General features: G+C 41.9%; 1 protein-coding gene and 1 non-coding gene across 2 annotated transcripts in view; one reads left to right on the top strand and one right to left on the bottom strand.

Annotated features, from left to right (window-relative positions):
- Window positions 1-238: 238 nt before the first annotated feature.
- Window positions 239-11417, top strand: part of DNAH12 (dynein axonemal heavy chain 12) — a 251232-nt gene continuing 240053 nt past the window's right edge. The window contains exons 1-2 of the mRNA XM_015130629.3: window positions 239-362; window positions 2639-2847. The gene's annotated coding sequence lies outside the window, so the exon portion shown is untranslated. The remainder of the gene's footprint in view (window positions 363-2638; window positions 2848-11417) is intronic.
- On the bottom strand, window positions 7335-7442 carry LOC114676504 (U6 spliceosomal RNA). The gene has a single exon (XR_003727575.2). It is a non-coding gene; the product is annotated as a U6 spliceosomal RNA (small nuclear RNA).

Here is an 11417-nt window from a genome sequence, read left to right as displayed (position 1 = left end):
AATGAAGTGCTTCCGCCTCGCACTTTCGCCAGGCGCGTGGGCACTCATGTTTCTAATTGTCTGAAGATTAATTTTTATCTACAAGATAGGTCAGAATTATAGGGAAGTGAAGAAAATATAAAGGTATCAGAGGAAAATACTAGATTCCACGGTTTTGTCGAAAGTGCATGCTAGTGACGGTAGGGCATGCCCTCCAAGCCGGAAGTGGATGGGGCGGTGTCACGTGTTCCGCTTTGCTAGATGAGGTGGGCGTCAGTGTTGGAATCTTGGCTGGCGAACTCTCCTTCCTGCGCACCAGGCTGGACTGCGCTAGGACGTGGAAGCCTCCACCTGGATTGCGAGCTTTACTCGCAGTGTGGAAGGTGTTGCCTATTTCATCTCCACAGCTTTGCCGACCCTGATCGCTCGTTTCGGTGGCGTGGTGGGTTCACCCCAGGCTGAGCCAGCGCCTACGCACTGAGCAGAGCCTTTGTGGTAGTTAATAACGAACGATATACAATAACTCCATTTAGTGAGCGCAGGCTATAAGAGAAACGCTACACACACTATCTTATTTAAGCCTCATAGTTCTTATGAGGTGGGTCTGTATCCATCGCTTTACAAATGCGGAGTCCCGAGATATTACCTGTTCAGGGTCACCCAACTATTAATTGGCAGAAACAAATAGTACTGACAAACTGCGGAAGCCTGTTTGTTATTTTTTATTAGAGACGGGTTGTCACTTTGACGCCCAAGCTGGAATGCAGTGGCCTTGTAGCTCACTGCCCCCTCGAACTCTAGGGCTCCTGTGATCCTCCCTCCTCACCCTCCCAAGTACAAATAGGCAAGAGCCACCCAGTGTTTATTTTTAGTTAGTAAAGAGATGGGAAAACTCTATTTAGAGTGACTACATTTAACAAATAAAATTACAGAATCTCAGTTAAATTCGAATTTCAGATAAGGAATAATAATGGGGCATACTTATATTAAGAAATAGTTGTTTATCTGTTTATTTTTTTATTTTTTAGGTAGGGTCTTGCTTTTTCGCCCAAGCTGGAGTGCAGCTGTGCAATCTTGGCTCACTGCAACTTCGGCTTCCAGAGTTCAAGCGATTCTTGTGCCTCAGCCTCCCAAGTAACTGGGCCTCCCAAGGCACACACCACCATGCCCAGCTAATTTTTGTATTTTAGTAGAGAAGAGCTTCACCATGTTGCCTGGGCTGGTCTCGAACTCCTGGCCTCAAGCAAGCCCCCCGCCTTACCCTCCCAAAACTCTGGGATAACAAGTGAAAACCGCCTCCCCTGGCCTAAGGAATCGTGCACTTCATTGCTATTTCTTTCAAAGGTCTTGAAGAAGCCGGGCGCAGTGGCTCATGTCTGTAATCCTAGCACTTTGGGAGGCTGAGGCGGGTGGGTTGCCTAAGGTCAGGAGTTCGAGACCAGCCTGGCCAACATAGTGAACCCCCCCGTCTCTACTAAAAGTACAAAAAATTAGCTGGCCGTAGTGGCACACGCCTGTAATCCCAGCTACTAGGGAGGCTGAGGCAGGAGAATCGCTTGAACCTGGGAGGCGGAGGTTGTAGTGAGTTGAGATCGCGCCATTGCACTCCAGCCTGGGCAACAAGAAAAAAAAAAAGAAAAAAAGGAAAAAGGCCTTGAAGAACAAATGAATTGCTTTACCTGTAGACCAGAAAGGTCCAGTGTGATGAGTACGGTGAGACCAGGGGAGAGTAGCAGATAAGAAAGATATGCATCCACCAGATTGTGTAGTGCATTCTAAGCCATAGTATGAAGTTCTGGATTTCTTCTAAGAGGGCCATTAGAGTTGTTTTGCTTGCAATTATACAAAAGCTTTAATTTTCATTTTCTTGAAAGGGGAAAAGCTAAAAACATTTGGTTTTAATTGCAGGAAAAAAAGGTGTTTGATACTGTAATTGTCATTGGCCGCCATATAAATTTTTTAAATTTTTCTTTATTTTTGAGATGGAGCCTCACTCTGCCACCCAGGCTGGAGTGCAGTGGTGTGATCTTGGCTCACTGCAGCCTCCACCTCCTGGGTTCAAGTGATTCTCATGCCTCAGCCTCCCAAGTAGTTGAGATTACAGGTGTGCACTGCCATGCCTGGCTAAGTTTTGTATTTTTAGTAGAGATGGAGTTTCACTATCTCTACTAAATATGGTGATATGCCGTCTCTACTAAAAATGCAAAAGTTAGATGGGGTTTCACCATCTCTACTAAACATGGTGAAACCCTGTCTCTACTAAAAATACAAAAATTAGCCAGGCGCAGTGGCAGGCACCTGTAATCCCAGCTACTCAGGAGGCTGAGGCAGGACAATCTTTTGAACCCGAGAGGCAGAGGTTGCAGTGAGCCGAGATTGTGCCACTGCCCTCCAGCCTCGAAGACAGAGTGAGACCCTGTCTTGGAAAAAAAATATATATATATCTTCAGAATTTAATTTAGACATTTTGCCTGCATCAATTGGTCAGACAGATTTATGCTTTCTTTGCTAGATATTTTAAAGTCATAAAACTATTGCTTCCATGATATTTTTAATATTTGGCTTGATTTGTGTATAAGTTAAAACTATGAGGACTGGCTGCTGGGCTCCCCTGAAACCTTGCGCACATTTTGATATGAGCTTTTGTCTTTGGCTTTAGGCCTCTGGATTCTGAGATGTAGACAGGTGGCCATGGTGAAGCCTGGAAACGTGTGTCTGTATCACCTGGACCACCAGCTGCGTGTAAAGCTGAGTGCAGTATTGCCCTGTCCTCCTTGGCGCAACTCTGCATCCTTGTCATGTTGGGAGGGGTTGGAACCTCCACCATCATCTTCACAGCTTTATCCTCTGTACTGGCCTCTATACCTGGTATGTAAATCCAGGACATAGATGGGCTCTGCCCTTCATAGCTGTCCTGGATGCCACATGGATACTCAGGAACAGGATGACTGGGGTTGGAGAAGGGCAAGGGATATTGGGAAAAGTACCTGCGTCCAATATCTGAAAGACCTTGGTTAAGATGAGACTGGCTGATGCAGGGTTAGGTTAGTTTTGTGTTTTCTTTGCTCTTTATTTTATTTATTTATTTTTTGAGATGGAGTTTCACTCTTGTTGCCCAGGCTGGAGTGTAATGGCATGATCTTGACTCACTGAAAACCTCTGCCTCCCAGGTTCAAGCGATTCTTCTGCCTCAGCCTCCCGAATAGCGGGGATTACAGGTATGCACCACCACACCCAGCTAATGTATTTTTAGTAGAAACAGGGTTTCTCCATGTTGGTCAGGCTGGCCTCAAACTCCCCACCTCAGGTCATCCACCTGCCTTTGCCTCCCAAAGTGCTGGGATTACAGGCCTGAGCCACCGCACCCAGCCACTTTTTATTTTTTTTAAGACAGAGTCTCACTCTGCCACCCAGGCTGGAGTGCAGTGGCAACATGATAGTTCACTGCAGCCTTGAACTCCTTTGTCTCCAACTTTAGGTACACGCCACTGCATTGAACTAATTGTTTTGTATTTGTTGTAGAGATGGGGGATCCCACTATGTTGCCCAAGCTGGTCTCAAATTCCTGGGCTCAAGCGATCCATCTGCGTCAGCCTCCCAAAGGGCTGAAATTAGCAGTGAGACACTATACCTGGTGGCTTTGTTTTTTCAAAATAAATAACTTTCTAGAATGGAAGGGGCTTAATGAAAATAAATAAATTAATTAATTAATTAAATAAATGACTAGTTTTGCTTTCCATAAGCAAGTGAAATATAGTTAAGAACAAGTACATTAGATAAGTGTGAATGTGATAAGCATCTACAAATAAACTTGTCATGGTTTCAAAAACTTTTTCAGTAATTTAAAATCTTAAAGTCATGCTGTATTAAATGAAGTAATAGATAATTATAAATTGTATTGGCTGAGCACAATGGCTCATGCCTTTAATCCCAACACTTTGGGAGGCTGAAATGGGAGGATCATTTGAGCCCTGGACAACATAGTGAGACCCCCATCTCTTTTTTTTTTTTTTTGAGACGGAGTCTTGCTCTGTCGCACAGGCTGGAGTGCAGTGGCATGATCTCGTCTCACTGCAAGCTCCGCCTCCCGGGTTCACACCATTCTCCTGCCTCAGCCTCCTGAGTAGCTGGGATTACAGGCACCTGCCACCACGCCCAGCTAATTTTTTTGTATTTTTTAGTAGAGACAGGGTTTCACCGTGTTAGCCAGGATGGTCTCGATCTCTTGACCTTGTGACATGCCCACCTCAGCCTCCCAAAGTGCTGGGATTACAGGGGTGAACCACTGTGCCCAGCCCAAGACCCCGTCTCTTAAAAAAAAAAAAAAAGTAAAATGTCTGAGTTATTTCTAAGTAAGTGAAAACACTGAAACATTAATTATTAAACGTAAGTTTAAGTTTATATACTTCGACATCTTTTTTTTCATTTTTCCCACTTATTCTGAAGTTCTGTTTTCATTTTTTTGATGTCTTGTTTCATATGATATAGAAAGCTAAATGTATTTGGATCCATTAATAAATAACATATTGAGAAAACATATCTTTTTAGAAATTATTAAGTGGCTCTTGTCTGTAAATACTGATATAAAACAATTCAAAATTACTGACTTCCTGGGTTTTCACTAGAAATTAGGGTTACTAAGAGTTAAAGTTCAAATTAATATATGTAATTAAAACTACTAAAAGTAAGAAATAATTTTGTGGCCAGGTGTGGTGGCTCATGCCTGTAATCCCAGCACTTTGGGAGGCCAAGGCAGGCGGATCACGAGGTCAGGAGATCGAGACCATCCTGGCTAACATGGTGAAACCCCATCTCTACTAAAAATACAAAAAATTAGCCAGGTGTGGTGGCAGGCACCTGTAGTCCCAGCTACTAGGGAGGCTGAGGCAGGAGAATGGTGTGAACCCGGGAGTTGGAGGTTGCAGTGAGCTGAGATCACGCCACTGCACTCCAGCCTGGGCGACAGAGCGAGACTCCATCTCAATCAATCAATCAATCAATACTTTTGTATACAGAGTACAATAAAAGCAACATATATTTTTAGTGAGGAAAAGTTAAGTCATGAGTATATGTGCTTTTGTTAAAAAAGTTTTGTTTTGGCTGGGCGTGGTGTCTCACGCCTGTAATCCCAGCACTTTGGGAGACTGAGGCGGGTGGATCACGAGGTCAGGGGATCGAGGCCATCCTGGCTAACACGGTGAAACCCCATCTCTACTAAAAATACAAAAGAAATTAGCCAGACGTGGTGGTGGGCGCCTGTAGTCCCAGCTGCTCGGGAGGCTGAGGCAGGAGAATGGTGTGAACCCAGGAGGTGGAGCTTGTAGTGAGCCGAGATGGCGCCACTGCACTGCAGCCTGGGCTACAGAGCAAGACTCCATCCCCCCGCAAAAAAAAAAAAAAAAAAAAAAAAAAAAGTGTTTCTAGCCACTGAAACAATAACAAAAAAAATGAAAAACTTTTGGCTAAGTAAAGGTTATTTAAAGATTGTTTTAGAATAAATGTATGGCACTTTGGGAGGCCAGGGTGGGTGGATCACCTGAGGTCAGGACTTCGAGACTAGCCTGGCTAACATGGGGAAACCCCATCTCTATTAAAAATACAAAAAAAAAAAAAATTAGCCGAGCGTCGTAGTGCGTGCCTGTAGTCCCAGCTACTTGGGAAGCTGAGGCAGGAATATCGCTTGAACCCGGGAGGTAGGAGTTGCAGTGAGCCAAGATGGTGCTACTGCACTCCAGCCTGGGTGGCAGAGTGAGACTCTATCTCAAAAAATAAAAATGTATGGAAAAATGTACACAAAAATAAATGGATATAAAAAGTTGGAGAAAAAAATTTAAAAACTGTAAGAGGTTATAAAAGGTTTATGGATTTCTTATGTGGTCAAAGCTGACTGAGATTGGATCTATTTGTTTATAAGGTTTTATTATTAATATTTATTTATTCATTGTTTTGTTTTGTTTTGTTTTTTAGAGGCAGGGTCTTCATCTGTGACCCAGGCTGTAGTGTGGTGGTATAGTCATAGTTCGTTTGTAATCTCAAATTTCTGGGCTCAGGCAATCCTCTTGCCTCAGTCTCCCAAGTGGTTAGGACTACAGGTATGTGCCACCATGCCTGGCTAATTAAAAAAATTTTTTTTTGTAGAGATGGGGTCTCGCTAGCTGTGTTGCCTAGGCTGGTCTTGCACTCCTGGCCTTGAGATCTTTCCACCTTGGCCTCCCAGAGTGTTGGGATTATAGGCGTAAACCACCATGCCTGGCCATATGGTTTTATTGAGATTTGCTTTAGTATTAGTAATATATTGATACAAAAGTAAAATTTGGTTCTCTCATTTGAACATGATTTTCTGGTAGTATTAATAAAAGATAGTAAGCCAGGCATGGTGGCTCACACCTGTAATCCTAGCACTTTGGGAGGCCAAGGCAGAAGGATTGCTTAAGCCCAGAAGTTAGAGACCAGCCTGGGCAACGTGGCAGAACCCTGTCTCTACCAAAAGTACAAAAATTAACTGGCCATGCTGGTTTATGCCTGTAGTCCTAGCTACTCTGGAGGCTGAGGTGGGAGGATGATTTGAGCCTGGGAGGCTGAAGTTGCAGTGAGCTGAGATTGCGCCATTGCACTCCAGCCTGGGTGAAAGAGCCAGACCCTGTCTCAAAAAATAAAATAAAATATAGTAAAAGATTTTGTTTACTTTTTGAGTAAACTGCAAAAGAAAGGGGAGAGAGAGAGAGACAGAGAGAGAGAGAAACAGATTGTGTACCTCATGCTGTCTTTAAACAATTAAAAAATTTTTTGGGGGGTCTTACTCTGTTGCCCAGGCTGGAGTGCAGTGGTATGATCTTGGCTCACTGTAACCTCCATCTTTTGGGTTCAAGCGATTCTCACACATCAGCCTCCCAAGTAGCTGGGACTACAGGTGCACACCACTATGCCCGGCTAATTTTTGTATTTTTTGGTAGAGACTGGGTTTCACCAGGTTGTGTTGGCCAGGCTGGTCTCGCACTCCTGACTTCAAGTGATTTGCCTACTTCAGCCTCCTGAGGTGCTGGGATTACAGGTGTGACCCACTGCACCTGGCCTGATTAAATTTTTTAATTAAAAACATTTTTTATAGACATAGTCTCACTTTGTTGCCCAGGCTGGAGTGCATTGGCTATTCACAGGTGCTGCCATAATAGCTCACTGCAGCCTTGAACTCCTGAGCTCAAGTGATCCTCCCACCTCGGCCTCCTGAGTACCTGGGATTATGGGCACAGGCCACTGCATCTGGCCCTGCTCTCTTTGTTAGATCTTTCATTATTTGGAAAACTGAGTCTTCTATCAAAAAATGAAGGATTTTGCTTTATAAAATATTTTTTTTAAAAACTATGGAATGCTTCACAAATTTGTGTGTCATCCTTATGCAGGCGCCATGGTAATCTTTTCTGTATCATTTCAGCTTTAGTATTTTGTGCTGCTGAAATGAGCACTGCTTTGTAAAATCTTTTAAATTCTCTCTTTGGCTAAATGAATAACTGTTACTTTACAGTAACCTGTGATCTTCTTTTGATCAAATGTCTTAAAACTTTCCTAGTTTGTTTTCATTTAAAAAAAAATTTTTTTTTGAGACAGTGTCTCACTCTGTCACCCAGGCTGGAGTGCAATGGTACAGTCATGGCTCACACAGCCTCGACCTCCTAGGCTCAAGCAATCCTCCCACCTCAGTCTTCCAAGTAGCTGGGCCCACAAGTGCACACCACCAATGCTTGGCTAAGTTTTTGAAAATATTCTATAGAGACAGAGTCCCCCTATGTTGCCCAGTCTGGTCTCAAACTCCAGGGCTCAAGTGATCTTTCCACCTCGGCCTTCCAAAGTGCTGGGATTGCAAGTTTGAGCCATTGAGCCTGGCCTTTTCTATTTTAATTGAGTGTTTTTATCCTTTGACATACTTGACAGGCTTCCCAAAGTCAAATTTCAAATTCTAAATTAAGTATTTTCGGCCTCAAACTAACCTTAGGTTATCCCAGAATGGCCCCTGGAAGCCTAAGAGAGACATTTATTTGATACGTAAATTATACAGGAAACCTTTGCATTACATTTATATGAACATGTTATTAATATGTGTTTTAAAAGTATATGAGATTCCTAAAAATCTGATGTGTCTTTGTTTATGTTATCAGTCATAATTATGGCTACTACATAAACTTGTTATAGACTACAGAAAAAACACAAATTTCCTTGTCAATCACATCATTGTTGTAAACTCTTACCAGGTCTTTCACCATAGCCATTCTAAATCTTGTTGTTCATAGTAAATTGCTTTATTCTAATGTTACTAAATGATTTTTGCAAGCAAATATAATCCTAAAGCATTGTGTCTTCAAAGAGGTTTATGAAAAGGACAAAAAGTCTCTGATACATACTCTGGAATACAGTCCTCTGTTGATTATTCAATTGGACTGAGTAAGAACTTTAGAAACTCCTGGTTTTTTGAAAAGATCAACAAAATTGACAGACCACTAGCCAGACTAATAAAGAAGAAAAGAGAGAAGAATCAAATCGACGCAATTAAAAATGATAAAGGGGATATCACCACCGACCCCACAGAAATACAAACTACCATCAGAGAATACTATAAACATCTCTACGCAAATAAACTGGAAAATCTAGAAGAAATGGATAATTTCCTGGACACTTACACTCTTCCAAGACTAAACCAGGAAGAAGTTGAATCCCTGAATAGACCAATAGTAGGCTCTGAAATTGAGGCAATAATTAATAGCCTACCAACCAAAAAAAGTCCAGGACCAGATGGATTCACAGCTGAATTCTACCAGAGGTACAAGGAGGAGTTGGTACCATTCCTTCTGAAACTATTCCAATCAATAGAAAAAGAGGGAATCCTCCCTAACTCATTTTATGAGGCCAACATCATTCTGATACCAAAGCCTGGCAGAGACACAACAAAAAAAGAGAATTTTAGACCAATATCCCTGATGAACATCGATGCAAAAATCCTCAATAAAATACTGGCAAACCGGGTTCAGCAACACATCAAAAAGCTTATCCACCATGATCAAGTGGGCTTCATCCCTGGGATGCAAGGCTGGTTCAACATTCGCAAATCAATAAACATAATCCAGCATATAAACAGAACCAAAGACAAGAACCACATGATTATCTCAATAGATGCAGAAAAGGCTTTTGACAAAATTCAACAGCCCTTCATGCTAAAAACGCTCAATAAATTCGGTATTGATGGAACGTACCTCAAAATAATAAGAGCTATCTATGACAAACCCACAGCCAATATCATACTGAATGGGCAAAAACTGGAAAAATTCCCTTTGAAAACTGGCACAAGACAGGGATGCCCTCTCTCACCACTCCTATTCAACATAGTGTTGGAAGTTCTGGCTAGGGCAATTAGGCAAGAGAAAGAAATCAAGGGTATTCAGTTAGGAAAAGAAGAAGTCAAATTGTCCCTCTTTGCAGATGACATGATTGTATATTTAGAAAACCCCATTGTCTCAGCCCAAAATCTCCTTAAGCTGATAAGCAATTTCAGCAAAGTCTCAGGATACAAAATTAATGTGCAAAAATCACAAGCATTCTTATACACCAGTAACAGACAAACAGAGAGCCAAATCAGGAATGAACTTCCATTCACAATTGCTTCAAAGAGAATAAAATACCTAGGAATCCAACTTACAAGGGATGTAAAGGACCTCTTCAAGGAGAACTACAAACCACTGATCAGTGAAATCAAAGAGGACACAAACAAATGGAAGAACATACCATGCTCATGGATAGGAAGAATCAATATCGTGAAAATGGCCATACTGCCCAAGGTTATTTATAGATTCAATGCCATCCCCATCAAGCTACCGAGTTTCTTCACGGAATTGGAAAAAACTGCTTTAAAGTTCATATGGAACCAAAAAAGAGCCCGCATCTCCAAGACAATCCTAAGTCAAAAGAACAAAGCTGGAGGCATCACGCTACCTGACTTCAAACTATACTACAAAGCTACAGTAACCAAAACAGCATGGTACTGGTACCAAAACAGAGATATAGACCAATGGAACAGAACAGAGTCCTCAGAAATAATACCACACATCTACAGCCATCTGATCTTTGACAAACCTGAGAGAAACAAGAAATGGGGAAAGGATTCCCTATTTAATAAATGGTGCTGGGAAAATTGGCTAGCCGTAAGTAGAAAGCTGAAACTGGATCCTTTCCTTACTCCTTATACGAAAATTAATTCAAGATGGATTAGAGACTTAAATGTTAGACCTAATACCATAAAAATCCTAGAGGAAAACCTAGGTAGTACCATTCAGGACATAGGCATGGGCAAAGACTTCATGTCTAAAACACCAAAAGCAACGGCAGCAAAAGCCAAAATTGACAAATGGGATCTCATTAAACTAAAGAGCTTCTGCACAGCAAAAGAAACTACCATCAGAGTGAACAGGCAACCTACAGAATGGGAGAAAATTTTTGCAATCTACTCATCTGACAAAGGGCTAATATCCAGAACCTACAAAGAACTCAAACAAATTTACAAGAAAAAAACAAACAACCCCATCAAAAAGTGGGCAAAGGATATGAACAGACATTTCTCAAAAGAAGACATTCATACAGCCAACAGACACATGAAAAAATGCTCATCATCACTGGCCATCAGAGAAATGCAAATCAAAACCACAATGAGATACCATCTCACACCAGTTAGAATGGCGATCATTAAAAAGTCAGGAAACAACAGGTGCTGGAGAGGATGTGGAGAAATAGGAACACTTTTACACTGTTGGTGGGATTGTAAACTAATTCAACCATTATGGAAAACAGTATGGCGATTCCTCAAGGATCTAGAACTAGATGTACCATATGACCCAGCCATCCCATTACTGGGTATATACCCAAAGGATTATAAATTATGCTGCTATAAAGACACATGCACACGTATGTTTATTGTGGCACTATTCACAATAGCAAAGACTTGGAATCAACCCAGATGTCCATCAGTGACAGATTGGATTAAGAAAATGTGGCACATATACACCATGGAATACTATGCAGCCATCAAAAAGGATGAGTTTGTGTCCTTTGTAGGGACATGGATGCAGCTGGAAACCATCATTCTTAGCAAACTATCACAAGAACAGAAAACCAAACACCGCATGTTCTCACTCATAGGTGGGAACTGAACAATGAGATCACTCGGACTCAGGAAGGGGAACATCACACACCGGGGCCTATCATGGGGAGGGGGAAGGGGGGAAGGGGGAGGGGGGAGGGGGGAGGGATTGCATTGGGAGTTATACCTGATGTAAATGACGAGTTGATGGGTGCAGCACAGCAACAAGGCACAAGTATACATATGTAACAAACCTGCACGTTATGCACATGTACCCTATAACTTAAAGTATAATAATAATAAATAAATAAATAAAAAA

The sequence above is a fragment of the Macaca mulatta genome, chromosome 2, assembly GCF_049350105.2.
Source record: "Macaca mulatta isolate MMU2019108-1 chromosome 2, T2T-MMU8v2.0, whole genome shotgun sequence".
NCBI classification, from domain to species: domain Eukaryota; kingdom Metazoa; phylum Chordata; class Mammalia; order Primates; family Cercopithecidae; genus Macaca; species Macaca mulatta.
This window is presented reverse-complemented; position numbering and strand designations above follow the sequence as displayed.